Here is a 16,077-nt window from a genome sequence, read left to right as displayed (position 1 = left end):
CTTATTTATTCTTGCCGTACCTACCATTCCCTTTCTGTAATACACTACCTGTACTTAGACCTTATAAAGTTTAATCTCCAACCTCTCTTACCTGTTCTGTGCCGTTCAGCAATTCATAACTTTTAATTTACCTTCTTTTCTGTCTTTTTCAGCTCACTCGGCTCCAATTTTATTTGGGTGCCCCCCTCAACCTCATTAAAGTGGCCAGGCTAATGGAACCTGCAAAGGAAGAAAGTCAGGGACTCGCTACCAGTATTTGCTCCACCTGCGTGTATGTGACTTATTTTTAGGTACATGTGTTGTTTTTTTCTTAGCAACTCGCAGTGTGCACACTAGCAGCCCACAAGTGGTATTTTCTCCCCTACTGTTTCTCAGTGCTTTTTAGTTCTATATCTCAGTTTTTTGATCTGGCAAGTCTAGTAGAGTTGTATTAAATAAAACCTAGTGATAAGCTTACCTTCAGGTTTGACAGCAGCACTGGTGCCCGATAGAGAAGTTGTTACTGATTGTTTTTCTCGGCTCGCCTCCTCTCAGCTCTGCCCACTCTGTTCGCCCTTCGGGCTCACTCCTCTCCCCTACCCTGCCCTCAAATCCCACCCACTCCCACTATCTCTACCTTTATCCTCTCCACTGACCCCTCCCATCAACTAAACAGCCAACCATAGCAACTCCCACCTTTTCTATCCCCTATCAACCACAATCATCACACCCAACTCCTAGCCCTACTCTCCACTGACATAACAATGCTACTCCTACACTTGCTAACACTTCTTACATGCTCTCTCCTAACAATCCTGACCTCCTTCCAAACTACTATACAGAATCCCCAACCCACTTTCACTGCACCACCACTTCCAATATTATCTATTACCCACCCACTGATTACTTCTCTCTTCCCACCTCGGCCCCATCTCTATTCGCCTAATACACTGTCAGGTGCCAACAACATGCAAACATAAAATATCACTGAAACATGACAGGCTCATTACCATATATATTAAGCTAATGAACACTGCCATATCCAAAACAGCCCTCAGTGGGGACATTCACCCTAACCCAGGACCAAGCATTTTCAACTCCACACCCATCAACCTGTCTAACAATTCCTCCTTCACACAACTAGCAGTTAACAGAAAATCATCCCACCTCCTTCTTCTGAGCATAAATATCAGAACTATTGCCAACAAAACCCAAGATCTCCATGCCAACATATCTCTAAACTCCCCAGTTAAAATCATCCTTACTGAAACCTGACTCAAACCCGACATCAAAAGTGAGGAAATACTCCCTCCAGGATATAACATACTTAAGGCTAGGCAGAAAAGGGGGTGGCATTGCACTAATGTCTAAAAAACACCTAGACATCCACACCCTTAACTCGTCAGCCCCCAAGACTGTCAACGAGGAAATCCGATATGCCAAGCTCAAACTAAATTCAGATAAAGCAATAAATATAATAGGATACTACTTAGCACCTGTCCATAATATCCCACTTCTAGAAAACCTCCTCAGTTGGGCTAACCAAACCCTCCCCCAAGAAACTATAATTCTGGGTGACTATAATATCGACTGTATCTCGTGCACCAACAATCAACCAGCCAACCATCTAAACCATCATGGGTTCTCTCAACTTATGAACTCTCCTACCTAGACTGACAAAAAGTCCAACAAACATTCCACCCTCGACTGGATATTAGTCAATAAACCTCCCCTATCATACCTAGCTGGCTGACTACCAGACTGCCTCAGTGACCACAATCCAACATTCCTTCTGAGGCACCACCCAAACTGTACCAAACCCATCATCTATCAGAAAATTTGAAACAAAGTAAACTTCGATGCCCTCATCTTTACATTTTCCTTAAAAAACTGTAACTGGTCACCTCTAAAATACCTCAACCCAGACGAAGCTGCTGTTCATTTCTTCAATTCAGCCTTCCTTAACATCCTTAACACTCATGCTCCTATAAGAAATGCCAGAGTCAAGTCACACTCTGCCCCCTGGCTTCAGAAAGACACTAGCTCACTAATGAAACTTAGAGACAAGACATGGCACCTCTGGCGCCTTACCAAAACCCACTCCCCTAGACAGTCCTTCCTAGAATTACCCAACAAGACCAAAAGGCAAATAAAGTGCAACAAAGTCCAATATTACCAGTCTGCCCTAAACACCTCCCAAAACAACCTTAAGCAATTCTGGTCCTCCATTAACTCCATTCTGCAGCCAGGTAAGATTGGCACCCCCCTCCCACCTACCTCTCTCCCTTCCTCCAGTAGTATTGCGCTGCCTCTTTCAATAAACACTTTACAGAATCCATTCTATCTCTCGCCAAGCAACACAACCCCACCCTCCTCACACCAAACCCAAATACTCTCTCCACGCCCTTTTCTTTTTCTCCTGTGCCCACCTCCTTAATTAAAAAAAACTTCTGTTAAAGCTTAAACCTACAAAATTTGCTGCTTACAAACTTCCCTACAATTACCTGAAAATAGCAGCTGATGCCCTAGCATACCCAGTCTCTATCTTAATAAATCAATCCTTAGCAGAATGCTATGTCCCTTCACTTTGGAAAATGTTCCACATAATACTCCTCCATAAAGGTGTGTCCTCCACAGAAATCTCCAACTACCGCCCCATAGTCATCCTTTGTCCACTATCCAAAATACTTGGGAAATGCATTCATTCTCAAGTCCTAGACTATTTACAAACTAATAACCTTCTCTCCAATACCCAACATGGCTTCAGGCCTTTCTGTAGTACTACCACAGCTTTACTCTCTTTCACTGACACTATCCTTCATCACAAAAACAATGGCCTGTTCTACTCTGCCACATTCCTGGACCTGTCCAAGGCTTTTGATATGGTTTCATACAAACTGCTACTCTCTGGTCTCACTGACCTCTCCTTTTCTCATCAGCTACAAACTGGCTTCATAGCTATATAGATGGCCACCAACAATCTGTTGTGTGGCATAATGACCTATCACCTCGACTTCCTGTCACACTTGGTGTCCCCCAAGGCTCCATCCTTGGTCCACTATTATTCTCACTTTTCACCAATAACCTATTTACAGCCACCAATCAGGCCACACTAATACAGTATGCAGATGACTCAACTCTTATCTGCTCAGCCCCAACTATACCAGAACTTCATAAATCACACAAGAAGCCTTTTCTTCTGTTGAAAACTGGCTATCCAATGCCCAGCTATTAGTCAACCAGAACAAGACTAATCTACTCATCTTCCAACCCACTAAACACAGCCTAACTAACCCCCACTTCAATATTCTGGTCAACAGCAACACCATCATCTACCCTAAAGAACACACCAAATATTTGGCATTGAGATTGACAATCATCTTAAATCCGACACTCACATTTCTCTAACCATAAAAAAGGTGCACAAAAAAATTAGGATCATTGTATAGACCTAGGCAATACCTCCCCAAAGCAGCCAGAATCTCAGCTGCCAACTCCCACCTGATATCAACCTTACTCTATGCTTCTCCTATACTTACCAATCTTAGGTAAACTGCTCTAAACAAGGTTAAGACCTGCTATGACAAAATAGCCAAATTTGCCACCGGGTCATCTTACCACAGCCATCACTGCAACTCATTTAAAGAACTTGATTGGCTTGAACTCCTACAACTTCTTTGGCTTAATCAACTCTCCCTCACTCATAAATTAGTAAACCATCTCCAAAACAGACCCTCCATTCAAAACCTTCTCCAGCCCTACTCCACTACTAGACCTCTACGCTCCAGCAACAAAAAACAACTCCAAGTTACCAAAGCCAAAAACTCAGCCAGAGAAGATCTGTTTTCCTGCATAATATCCACATTATGGACCCCTCCCCCCATTACCACATACCTTCATCCCATCACTTCAAATCCAAGCTAAAAGCCCACTTAAAAAAACACTGGCTATGTCCTTGTACCAATCCAAACTAAGACTAACTTATGTTCCTCTCCTCATATCCTCTCCTCCCTTCCCCCCTTTTTCCTACCCTGCCTCCCATAGTCAGATCTTTATACCCCCTTTTTCGTTTCATCCCCCTCTGAATTCTTCTCTACCCTTCCTGCTTATATCTCCTTATTGATGCATACTTAACTATAACTGTCAATTTAAACAAGTTTAGAAGATATAAATGTTTATTCTTTCAGTTTATCCAAACATAGTTATCAACTGGGCATTCCATGTTTTCCTGTGTTTACAATGTCACCTCTAAATTTTTATTGTGTAGTTCTACATTTTATGTACCACAATTGCTTTCTTCATACATTCTTACTGTTCATGTTACTACAGTTTTACTTACCTATATTGTTACGTGTTTTGATTTTGTGGAGCTTTTTCTCACCGGACCTCCGCTGAAAATGGACCTATGTCCAGTCTGAATTTCCCTTGTAAACAAATGTAGATAAATAAATAAATAAATTATAACCTTCCTGTACTCTTCCCTCATCAGGCCAATAATTGAGTATAATGCCCCTTTTGGTGTGTAGCTTTCCAAGCACCTGCAGAAATCAGAGAGACCACAAAGGTTCCGCACAAGGAAAATTCAAGGTCTTCAGCATCTGTCCTAAGTGGATTGTCTGAAGTCACTGTCACTTTATTCTGTTTCATACAGACTACTCAGAGGTGATCTATACCTTGCAAATAAGGCATTCTCTGACCCTGCTTTATTGGAAATGTTGACTATATCCACAACTGAAATGGTACACAGGTTACTCACTCTAAAGACCTTCACCTGGTATGTGACATTAATAGAACCTGCTGGAGGGACAGATTTGGCTCCCAGAGGTTACCACACCTTTGGAATAGACTCCCACTTCATGTCAAACAAAGCACCTCATTGGCCCTCTTCAAATGCAATCTGGGTGATTGGATGGGTAATCATAATTTCACTCCAGGGGTTCCATCTGTGTTACTCTTGGACAGGGGCAATAGGTGTTGATCATGGAAAAATGGGTAGAACTTGGCTAGCTTGTAAGGGCCCTAGGGCCATTAGCCTAGTAACTTCCTATGATCCTATGTCATTCAAGTACCATTACTAACCCCTTACCAGTTTGCTATTTTATTAAGAAAATGTCATCTAATTGTGAAACAACCAGACCTATTCAATATGCAGGTGATTATTATGGGTATTCCAGCCTTCACAGATATTTATCTGATACTTCATATCACTTTCTACCCGATTCAAAATCGGTTAATATATTCTACTCTGTGTTTGATCACTGAAAGCTATACATGTTAGCCTTAAGTAACACAACCCCATCCACTATCCCCCTACGTCAAATATTATCATATGACAAGCAAACTATTGTTACTGTCAGCTGAGGAAAACCATTCCAGGTCAGGGATGAAAAGGTCTGTTATGACTAGTGTGAGTTATTCTCGATAATGAACTGAAATTTGACTTTCACATTATATCACTTGTTCTTCATACTTAAGTTTACAGAGCAAAGCATTTCAAGGACAATTATGCACGTCTTTAGAGCATTCTCTAGTGAGTCAAGTTTGCCAAAATAGAGCATGAATACAATAAAACCAACAAATTTACCTCTGCTCACTCTACTGCAGTTCATCTCCATACTTCTTTAATAGGGATTTCCTGACTAGATCTCAGCAAGCATGTGGACACTAGCCATAATCATTATTGTAATAAATGTCCCACCAATGACACTTTTTTGGGAAGTAATAGGCACTCTAACCACAACCTGCACTCTGCAGGCATATATCCTGCATGCATTATACCTTCCCATAACCAATGTGGAGACTCTACCTTCAAGTAAGTATCCAAATTATTGCACCCCCTTCCAGTGTTATTTTTCAATGTTCACAAAACAGACTTTTAGGACAGTATTGAAAACCCATTAAGTTTCATACTGGAGTTATAATCATAACATTACCTTAGAAATAACTTATTCATTCTCTACTGCTTTGTTAATTCTTGGACAGCTATCATTCACTTATCATTTGGTATCTTCATTTATTTATTTATTTGTTTGTTTGTTTATTTATTTATTTATTTTTGATTTGTTTACCAGGGAAAATCCAGCTGGATCAGGACCATTTTCAGTGGATGCCCGGGGAGAAAAGCTCCGCAATTAATATATAGTAAGAAGTTAATACAAAAAGAAAAGGTTAACAGGCAATGCAGGACTGAAATACAGTTAGATTAAATATTTACAAAGGTAGTATAGACAGTTTACATTTCTAGTAAGCATACACTTAAGGAAGTACAAAGACAAACGAGAGTTATTCTAAGAATATGCATTCCTATGCAAGTAGGATCATGTGAATTCTAGACTCAAGTTGTTTTAAGGAGAAGAGAAGGTATAAAGATTATCAAGTGATACATGGGCAGATCCATGTTGTCCTAAGATGAGATTTGAGTAATATTTTGAAGTTTGTGTTTGTTGTAGTAGAGGTAATATTAGTGGGGAGATTATTCCATTCCTTGGCTATGATGTGGGAATATAGGGCTTTACCTGCAGTGTTGTTAGCAGTAGTAACACTCTGGAGAGGTTTATTAGATGAGCGGAGAGGGCGACTGGAAGAGTGGGAGGTTAATAGCTGTTTAAGGGCAGGTGTTTTATCTGGGTAGTTTCTGATGATAAAGACGCAGGGGAGTTGTTTTATGTTAGTAAGTTAGGAAATTCAAGCCACTGAAGTTTGTTTAGTACTTGGCAGTGATGAGTTCTAAAGGGGAAATTGTTAGCAAATTTGGCAATCTTGTTATAGCATGACTCTAATTTGTCCAGAGCTGCTTTTCTAGTATGGGTAGGATTTGTGCAGCATAAGTAAGTGTTGATAAGAGGTGAGTTTGAGCTAGGGTGATTCTAGATTTCTCAGTGAGATAGTTTTTGTGCCTATACAGGGCTTCCATTTTTTGTGAACTTTCTGAATGGTTTGTGCTATGTGTAGATCGAATGATAGGTTGTTGTCAATTTCAACTCCTAGGAGTTTTGTGTGGGTGAAAGGAGAGATGATAGTGCCATTCCTAGATGAGATAGTGAAAGTAGAGGGGGTTGAGTCTGTAGGGGTGAACAAGAAAAGTTTGGTTTTATTGCGGTTAAGAATAAGTTGGATGTCAATGATCCAAGTTTCAATAGCAGAGAAAAATACTTGGGCAAGTTGTTGTAGGGTGTTGACAGACGGGGCTGCACAGATGAGAGTGGAGTCATCTGTGTACTGAATAAGTGAGGCTTTCTTAGAGGAGGTGTAAAGATTGTTTGTAAAGATAGAAAAACGTACTGGGCCTAATACTGAGACTTCTAGCACTCCTATAAAGTTAGGAAGAGGAGGGGATAGGTCATTTTGCCACTGTACAGATTGTTGTCTATTTGATAAGTAGCTATTGAACCAGGAGGTAGAAGGGTAAGTAAAGGACAGAGAATGAAGCGCATCCAATAGTTTAGGGTGTGAAACCATGTCAAATACTTTACAGAGGTCTAAAAAGGTAGCAGGTACATAGCTGTTGTTGTTTCTATGATGTTTAACCAGATTAGTGAAGGAGACAAGAGCGAAAGTTGTATGATGATGAGGGTGGAAACCATGTTGGGTGGAGGAGAGAGGATTGTTAGTATTCAGGAATTGCATAACTTGTGAGTGTATGCATTTCTCTAGGATCTTAGATAAAGGGGAAAGAATGGCTATAAGCCGATAGCTGGAAAAGTCGTAAGATTTGCCACCTTTGTGAAGAGGTATAATGTAGGATATTTTCCATAGTTGTGGTACATAAGCTTCCTGAATGGACCTGTTTATTAGGATTGATACTGGATATGATAGTGAGTCAGCTGCTATTTTTAGGAATGTAGCAGGAATACCATCTGCTCTAGTCTGGTAGGTTTTAGTTTAAGGAGGAGGTTTCTAATGTTAGATGTAGGGACAGGTGAGAGAGAGAGAAGGATGGTAGGTTGGAAGAGTTGCTAGGAGAGTTCCCCGTAGATGAGGTTGGTGAAGTATTAGTGTTTGTTAGTTGGTTGGACAGAGTTTGGTTTGAGGTTATGAAATGACAGTTAAGTTGGGAAGCTATATATTTGCTGTTAGTATAGTGGGAGGTGGTGGTGGGGGTAGCAATACTTCCAGGTTTTAGTAGGGAGTTGATACTATGCCAAAAGTTTTGGGGAGTTTTTAAGTATTTGTCTTGGAGACCTAGGAAGTAATTTTGTTTGTCTAGTTTGTTTGTTTTGTTTTTTTTTGGCTAGATTCCTAAGTTGTTTATACTTTTGCTTGGTATGATTGCAGTTTTCTTGTTTCCGTTTCTTCCAGGCCTTGTCTCTGGTTTTTAGTAGGGCTCTTGTGTCTCTGCTTAACCATGGAGCATAGTTAACTTTAGTTTTTATCTTTCTTATTGGTGCAATGGAATTTAGAACTGAGATAAATATATTATTAAAACAGTCTAGTGCCTGATCCAGGTGTAAAATTCTCAGAGGCTGCCAGTTACATTGCTGAAGAATGTTGTTTAGGTTAACAGGGGTTAAGTTGCAATAATCACTGATGTGCCTAATTCCTTCTACTGTTCTTGATCTGTTTTTGGGAAGCTATTTTTTCGGCTCCATCTAGCTATTTTAGAGGTCAGCATTTATACAAGTCTGTCACAGCCTTTTGTGTAACTTCATTCATCTTCTCTAGGTTCATTCTAAATGTTCCACTGTATCATTTGGTATGCTAACTTATTTTTTGTGAATTAGTGGCTCCATTATTTATTTCCAAAACAAATACTTGTTTTACTCTTCTTGACAGATGAATTCTTGTAATGCATGGATTTGTTTCTCTGTCTTCCACTTTAAATCCCACAGCACCCAGTATGTCTCTGCTTTTTTACAAAGCACCATTATATGTAGACATCCCCCTTCTTTCACTTCTTCTTATGTTCACCTTTTCCTCAATAATGTAGAACAGAACATGCTGATTCATACATTTAGGACACTTTATTGAAAGACACAAGTACTCTCGCAACTAAAACTCTGCTGTAGAATATCACATCTGCTATCTCTTATTGCACACAAAGCCCTCACCAAGAATGTACGTTTCCCCTACTTGTGAGAGGACTTTATTAATGATATTGTCAGTGTGGGTTGTAAAGCTTAATGTAGAGTCAAGGGTTAAGTGTCTTCATTTCTACTCTGTAACAAAAGGAGTAATACTGTTGTTATTATCTGCGATAGTAAGTACAGGAAGCTGACAGGCTCTTTGAAGGGAGGAAAAAAGTGTAACAGTTTTTTTTTTTGGGTTAATTTGGATTTGACTTTGTTTCACACATTGACAAAGGTTTGTCCATTATAAATATTTGGTAGTACCTTTATTTAATACAGTGATTTGTATGTAGAACAACTAAGTGAAAATGACTTTTGAACCTGTAAACATCACACAAACTGCTTTGTAACACCTACATAGTATGTACCACTTATTTCTACTTCTGTACTGCCCAGACAGACTTAAGTTGAGATGCAAAAGTGCAAAAGACGGGTTAAAATTATACTCATTCATATTTATTCATTATTATAACTGTTTTGGTCTGTTTTATGCGCTATTAAAATTATAGTCAATACTATGAATGTAAGAGCTACACAAAATACACACAATACTATGAATGTAAGAGCTACACATAATACACATAATACTATGAATGTAAGAGCTACACATAATACACATAATACTATGAATGTAAGAGCTACACATAATACACATAATACTATGAATCATTGATTATGGGAGAGAATGTAACCTTCTCTGATAGGTTATTTAATACAGTTTCTAAGTATTTGGTTGCTTATTCAATACACATTTTGATACAGATTCCATCAGCTATTGCATTTTCAGTCATTTTATATGTCTCCTCTTTTTAGGAGTCATTTCAACTCTATTTATTCTTAGTATTTTTTAAATACTTAAAAAGTTTTCCAATGAGTTTTTATAGAATATATAGGCCTGTATAGAACATGAATTTTTCTTGAAAAGAATATTAGTAATAGGATGAGACACTAAAATGTATATCACTATACTTCTACAGCATACAAGTCTCCACCTAATATTGCTGCTCTTAAAAGAGCAGTAATTTTATTCATTTCATTTTACATTTCTATTCTGTTTTATTATATTCACTATTACCTGTCTATATATTATATATTATACAACACTTTGTACTGTTGGTCATTATGTACAAGTTCTTGATTTATATACATTAATTTATATCATGTTTCTATATGTTACATTTCTAGTATTTCTGTACTAACATATTTTTCTATATTCCAAATATTCATGTTTAACAACAATTTTTTGCAGATGAGTATATATTAGATATATTATTCAATGTAATGAAATATTATTGTAGTTTAATTGTGAGTGTAAAAAACAGGAAGGTGGGTTGGTCTTTAGATTTTGTTAAAACGTGGATAGTATATTGAGATTATTTATTTAGTCATTATAAGTATGTATGAAATGTACACTACATGTAACATTGGTTATGTGTATATATTTTTTAAGGTAACTCTTACATTTGTTTGAGATGAAATTTTATCATTTATGGTAGTTCTTTTATTAAATAATATCAGGAAATGAAAAACAAAATGCAAATTTTATATGCTAAGCAAGTGTTTTTACTATGAATGTACGTCAACTGTATATATATATACCAGCACATCTTGGTTCGTTTTGTTTGATTTGGGCTGATGTGCTGTAGTTGTAAGGAATATATTTTTTACCTCTAAGGAGCATCCTGACTTTAAGATCCTAATTGATTCATTTAAGGATCAATTAACTAATTAAAGGATATAGTTGAATGATATATAAGTCAGCAGTATTTTAGAGTGTTTTAAACTTGTCTGAAGAAGCGTGCACTTGGCAGCCTGCCACATCCTGGATTTTTATATGAATTAAAGCTTTTGCATCAATCGTGGTGTTGGTCTACTCCTTCCTTACTACTATAATACACATAATACTATGAATGTAAGAGCTACACATAATACACATAATACTATGAATGTAAGAGCTACACATAATACACATAATACACATAATACTATGAATGTAAGTGCTACATATAATACACATGACATACATAATACTATGAATGTAAGACCTACACATAATACACATAATACACATAATACTGTGAATGTAAGAGCTACACATAATACACATAATACTATGAATGTAAGAGCTACATATAATACACATAATACTATGAATGTAAGAACAACACATAATACTATGAATGTAAGAGCTACACATAATACTATGAATGTAAGAGCTACACATAATACACATAATAATATGAATGTAAGAGCTACACATAATACACATAATACTATGAATGTTAAGTGCTACACATAATACACATAATACTATGAATGTAAGAGCTACACATAATACACATAATACACATAATACTATGAATGTAAGAGCAACACATAATACACATAATACTATGAATGTAAGAGCTACACATAATACACATAATACTATGAATGTAAGAGCAACACATAATACACATAATACTATGAATGTAAGAGCTACACATAATACACATAATACTATGAATGTAAGAGCTACACATAATACACATAATACACATAATACTATGAATGTAAGTGCTACATATAATACACATGACATACATAATACTATGAATGTAAGAGCTACACATAATACACATAATACACATAATACTGTGAATGTAAGAGCTACACATAATACACATAATACTATGAATGTAAGAGTTACATATAATACACATAATACTATGAATGTAAGAACAACACATAATACTATGAATGTAAGAGCTACACATAATACTATGAATGTAAGAGCTACACATAATACACATAATACTGTGAATGTAAGGGCTACACATAATACACATAATACTATGAATGTAAGAGCAACACATAATACTATGAATGTAAGAGCTACACATAATATACATAATACTATGAATGTAAGAGCTACATATAATACACATAATACACATAATACTGTGAATGTAAGAGCTACACATAATACACATAATACACATAATACTGTGAATGTAAGAGCTACACATAATACACATAATACTATGAATGTAAGAGCTACACATAATACACATAATACTATGAATGTAAGAGCTACACATAATACACATAATACTATGAATGTAAGAGCTATACATAATACACATAATACACATAATACTGTGAATGTAAGAGCTACACATAATACACATAATACTATGAATGTAAGAGCTACATATAATACACATAATACTATGAATGTAAGAACAACACATAATACTATGAATGTAAGAGCTACACATAATACTATGAATGTAAGAGCTACACATAATACACATAATACTGTGAATGTAAGAGCTACACATAATACACATAATACTATGAATGTAAGAGCTACACATAATACACATAATACTGTGAATGTAAGAGCTACACATAATACACATAATACTATGAATGTAAGAGCAACACATAATACTATGAATGTAAGAGCTACACATAATACACATAATACTCTGAATGTAAGAGCTACACATAATACACATAATATTGTGAATGTAAGAGCTACACATAATACACATAATACTATGAATGTAAGAGCTACACATAATACACATAATTCTATGAATGTAAGAGCTACACATAATGCACATAATACTATGAATGTAAGAGCTACACATAATACACATAATATTGTGAATGTAAGAGCTACACATAATACACATAATACTATGAATGTAAGAGCAACACATAATACTATGAATGTAAGAGCTACACATAATACACATAATACTATGAATGTAAGAGCTACACATAATACACATAATATTGTGAATGTAAGAGCTACACATAATACACATAATACTATGAATGTAAGAGCTACACATAATACACATAATTCTATGAATGTAAGAGCTACACATAATGCACATAATACTATGATTGTAACACCTATACATAATACACATAATACTATGAATGTAAGCGCTAAACATAATACACATAATACAATGAATGTTAGAGCTACACATAATTCACATAATACACATAATACTATGAAGGTAAGAGCTACACATAATACACATAATACTATGAATGTAGGAGCTACACATATACAAATAATTCTATGAATGTAAGAGCTACACATAATGCACATAATACTATGAATGTAAGAGCTACACATAATACACATAATATTGTGAATGTAAGAGCTACACATAATACACATAATACTATGAATGTAAGAGCAACACATAATACTATGAATGTAAGAGCTACACATAATACACATAATACTATGAATGTAAGAGCTACACATAATACACATAATATTGTGAATGTAAGAGCTACACATAATACACATAATATTGTGAATGTAAGAGCTACTCATAACACACATAATACTATGAATGTAAGAGCTACACATAATACACATAATTCTATGAATGTAAGAGCTACACATAATGCACATAATACTATGATTGTAACACCTATACATAATACACATAATACTATGAATGTAAGCGCTAAACATAATACACATAATACAATGAATGTTAGAGCTACACATAATACACATAATACTATGAAGGTAAGAGCTACACATAATACACATAATACAATGAATATAAGAGCTACACATAATACACATAATACAATGAATGTTAGAGCTACACATAATTCACATAATACACATAATACTATGAAGGTAAGAGCTACACATAATACACATAATACTATGAATGTAGGAGCTACACATATACAAATAATTCTATGAATGTAAGAGCTACACATAATACACATAAGACTATTAATGTAAGAGCTACACATAATGCACATAATACTACAAATGTAAGAGCTGCACATAATACACATAATACAATGAATGTAAGAGCTACACATAATACACATAATACTATGAATGTAAGAGCTACACATAATATACATAATACACATAATACTGTGAATGTAAGAGCTACACATAATACACATAATACTACAAATATAAGAGCTACACATAATACACATAATATACATAATACTATGAACGTAAGAGCTACACATAATGCACATAATACTATGAATGTAATAGCTACACATACTTCATAGGTTCATAGGTTGGTACTAGGCTATCGGCCCTAGGTCCTCTACAAGCCTAGCCATAACAATTCCCTGGCTATTTCTTCCCACACTATTTACTTCCCTGGACCCCTGTCTAGCAGGGTGACTGATGTGATCCCCAGGGTGAATTTTCTTTCTCCCATCCAGTCATCTAGGTACCTTTTGAAGAGGCCCAAAGAGGCGCTCTACTTGACAGGTATGGGCAGTCTATTCCAGAGTCTGGGGAGTCTCTGGGTCAGGAACCTATTTCTCCAGCATGTTTTGTTTATTGAGATGACAAGGGTTAGATCCCTGGAGCATGTGGCTCTGAGGGATTGGGATTTCTTTAAGTGTAGCATGTCCAACAGCTCTGGGTTTGACATGACCTTGTATGTTAAGCAGAGATTGCCTCGGAGTAGATGACATGCGACAGAGTATAGCTGAACTTTTTTAAGGCGGTCAGCATAGGGCATCTGCTTTAGGCCTGCGGTTCTTTTAATGAGGTATTTCTGAGGCCTTTCCAGTTGTTGCAGATGTTTTGAGAGGTGCATACCAAATGGGGCATTGTATTCTATAATGGGTCTAATGAGGGATGAGTACAGTGGGACAATGACCTCCTTTTTTCTGGATGAAAAGCCCTTAGTGATGAGGTGTGCAACATAGAAGGATTTCCTGACTGTTGTGGCGAGGTGGTTATTGAAGGTGAGACCACTGTCCACCTGTGTCCCTAACTCTCTTATCACACTTTTGGTGTTTAGTGTACTGCCACCTATGTGGTAATTCACGGGTACATGTTTTTTTCCCAAAGGGAATAACTATACATTTCTTGGCATTGAGCTTGAGCCCATGGCTCTGGCACCAAGCATCTTTTTCTGTAAGGCCCTTTTGTAGAGTATCCACATCATTTGGGGATTCAAAAATGGCTCCCAGTTTCCAGTCATCTGTGAACTTTGTTAGCCAAAGTCCCTTAGTGTTGGCCTGCACTTCAGAGAAGTAGATGCCAAACAAGAGAAGTCCCAGGACTGAACCCTGAGGTACTCCATTTGCCACTTGTCTGCAGCTGGATTTGGAGTCAGCTACTTTTACAATGTGGGTTCTGTCAGTAAGCCAGTTGGCAACCCATCGAGTGATGTACAGATTAATGCCCAGCTTAGTAAGTTTATCTATGATTCCAGAGTAGGGGATGGTGTCAAAGTCCTTGGCGAGGTCCAGATAGGCTGTGTGGACTGCCTTACCCTCGTCCATGGCTCTGAAGACTGATTCAAAGAAGTCAATCAGGTTCAGGAGACAAGATCGGCCCTTCACGAACCCAAACTGGGTGGGGTCCAGTGTTTTAAGGTTGCCAATGTCTTTGTATATAAGTTCCATGATAATACTTTCCATGGCCTTGCAGATCAGGCTCGTCAGACTGATGGGGCGGTACATATAATACACATAATACCCATAATACTATGAATGTAAAAGCTACACATAATACACATAATACACATAATACTAGGAATGTAAGAGCTACACATAATACACATAATACTATGAATGTAAGAGCTAAACATAATACACATAATACTATGAATGTATGAGCTACACATAATACACATAATACTATGAATGTAAGAGCTACACATAATACACATAGGTTCATAGGTTCATAGTTTGGTACTAGGCTATTGGCCCTAGGGCCTATACAAGCCTAGCCATAACAATTCTCTGGATATTTCTTCCCACAATATTTACTTCTCTGGACCCCTGTCTAGCAGGGCGACTGACATGATCCCCGGGGTGAATTTTCTATCTCCCATACAGTCATCAAGGTTCCTTTTGAAGAGGGCCAATGAGGGGCACTGCTTGACATGTATGGGCAGTCGATTCCAGAGTATGGGGAGTCTCTGGGTCAGGAACCTATCCCTCCAGCATGTTTTGTTCATTGTGATGACAAGGTTTAGATCCCTGGAGCGTGTGGCTCTGAGGGATTGGG

Source organism: Protopterus annectens, chromosome 16.part0 (genome assembly GCF_019279795.1).
Source record: "Protopterus annectens isolate FY-2018-M chromosome 16.part0, PAN1.0, whole genome shotgun sequence".
In the NCBI taxonomy this organism is placed as follows: domain Eukaryota; kingdom Metazoa; phylum Chordata; order Ceratodontiformes; family Protopteridae; genus Protopterus; species Protopterus annectens.
The sequence above is the reverse complement of the archived record's forward strand: the minus strand, read 5'-3'. Positions refer to the sequence as shown.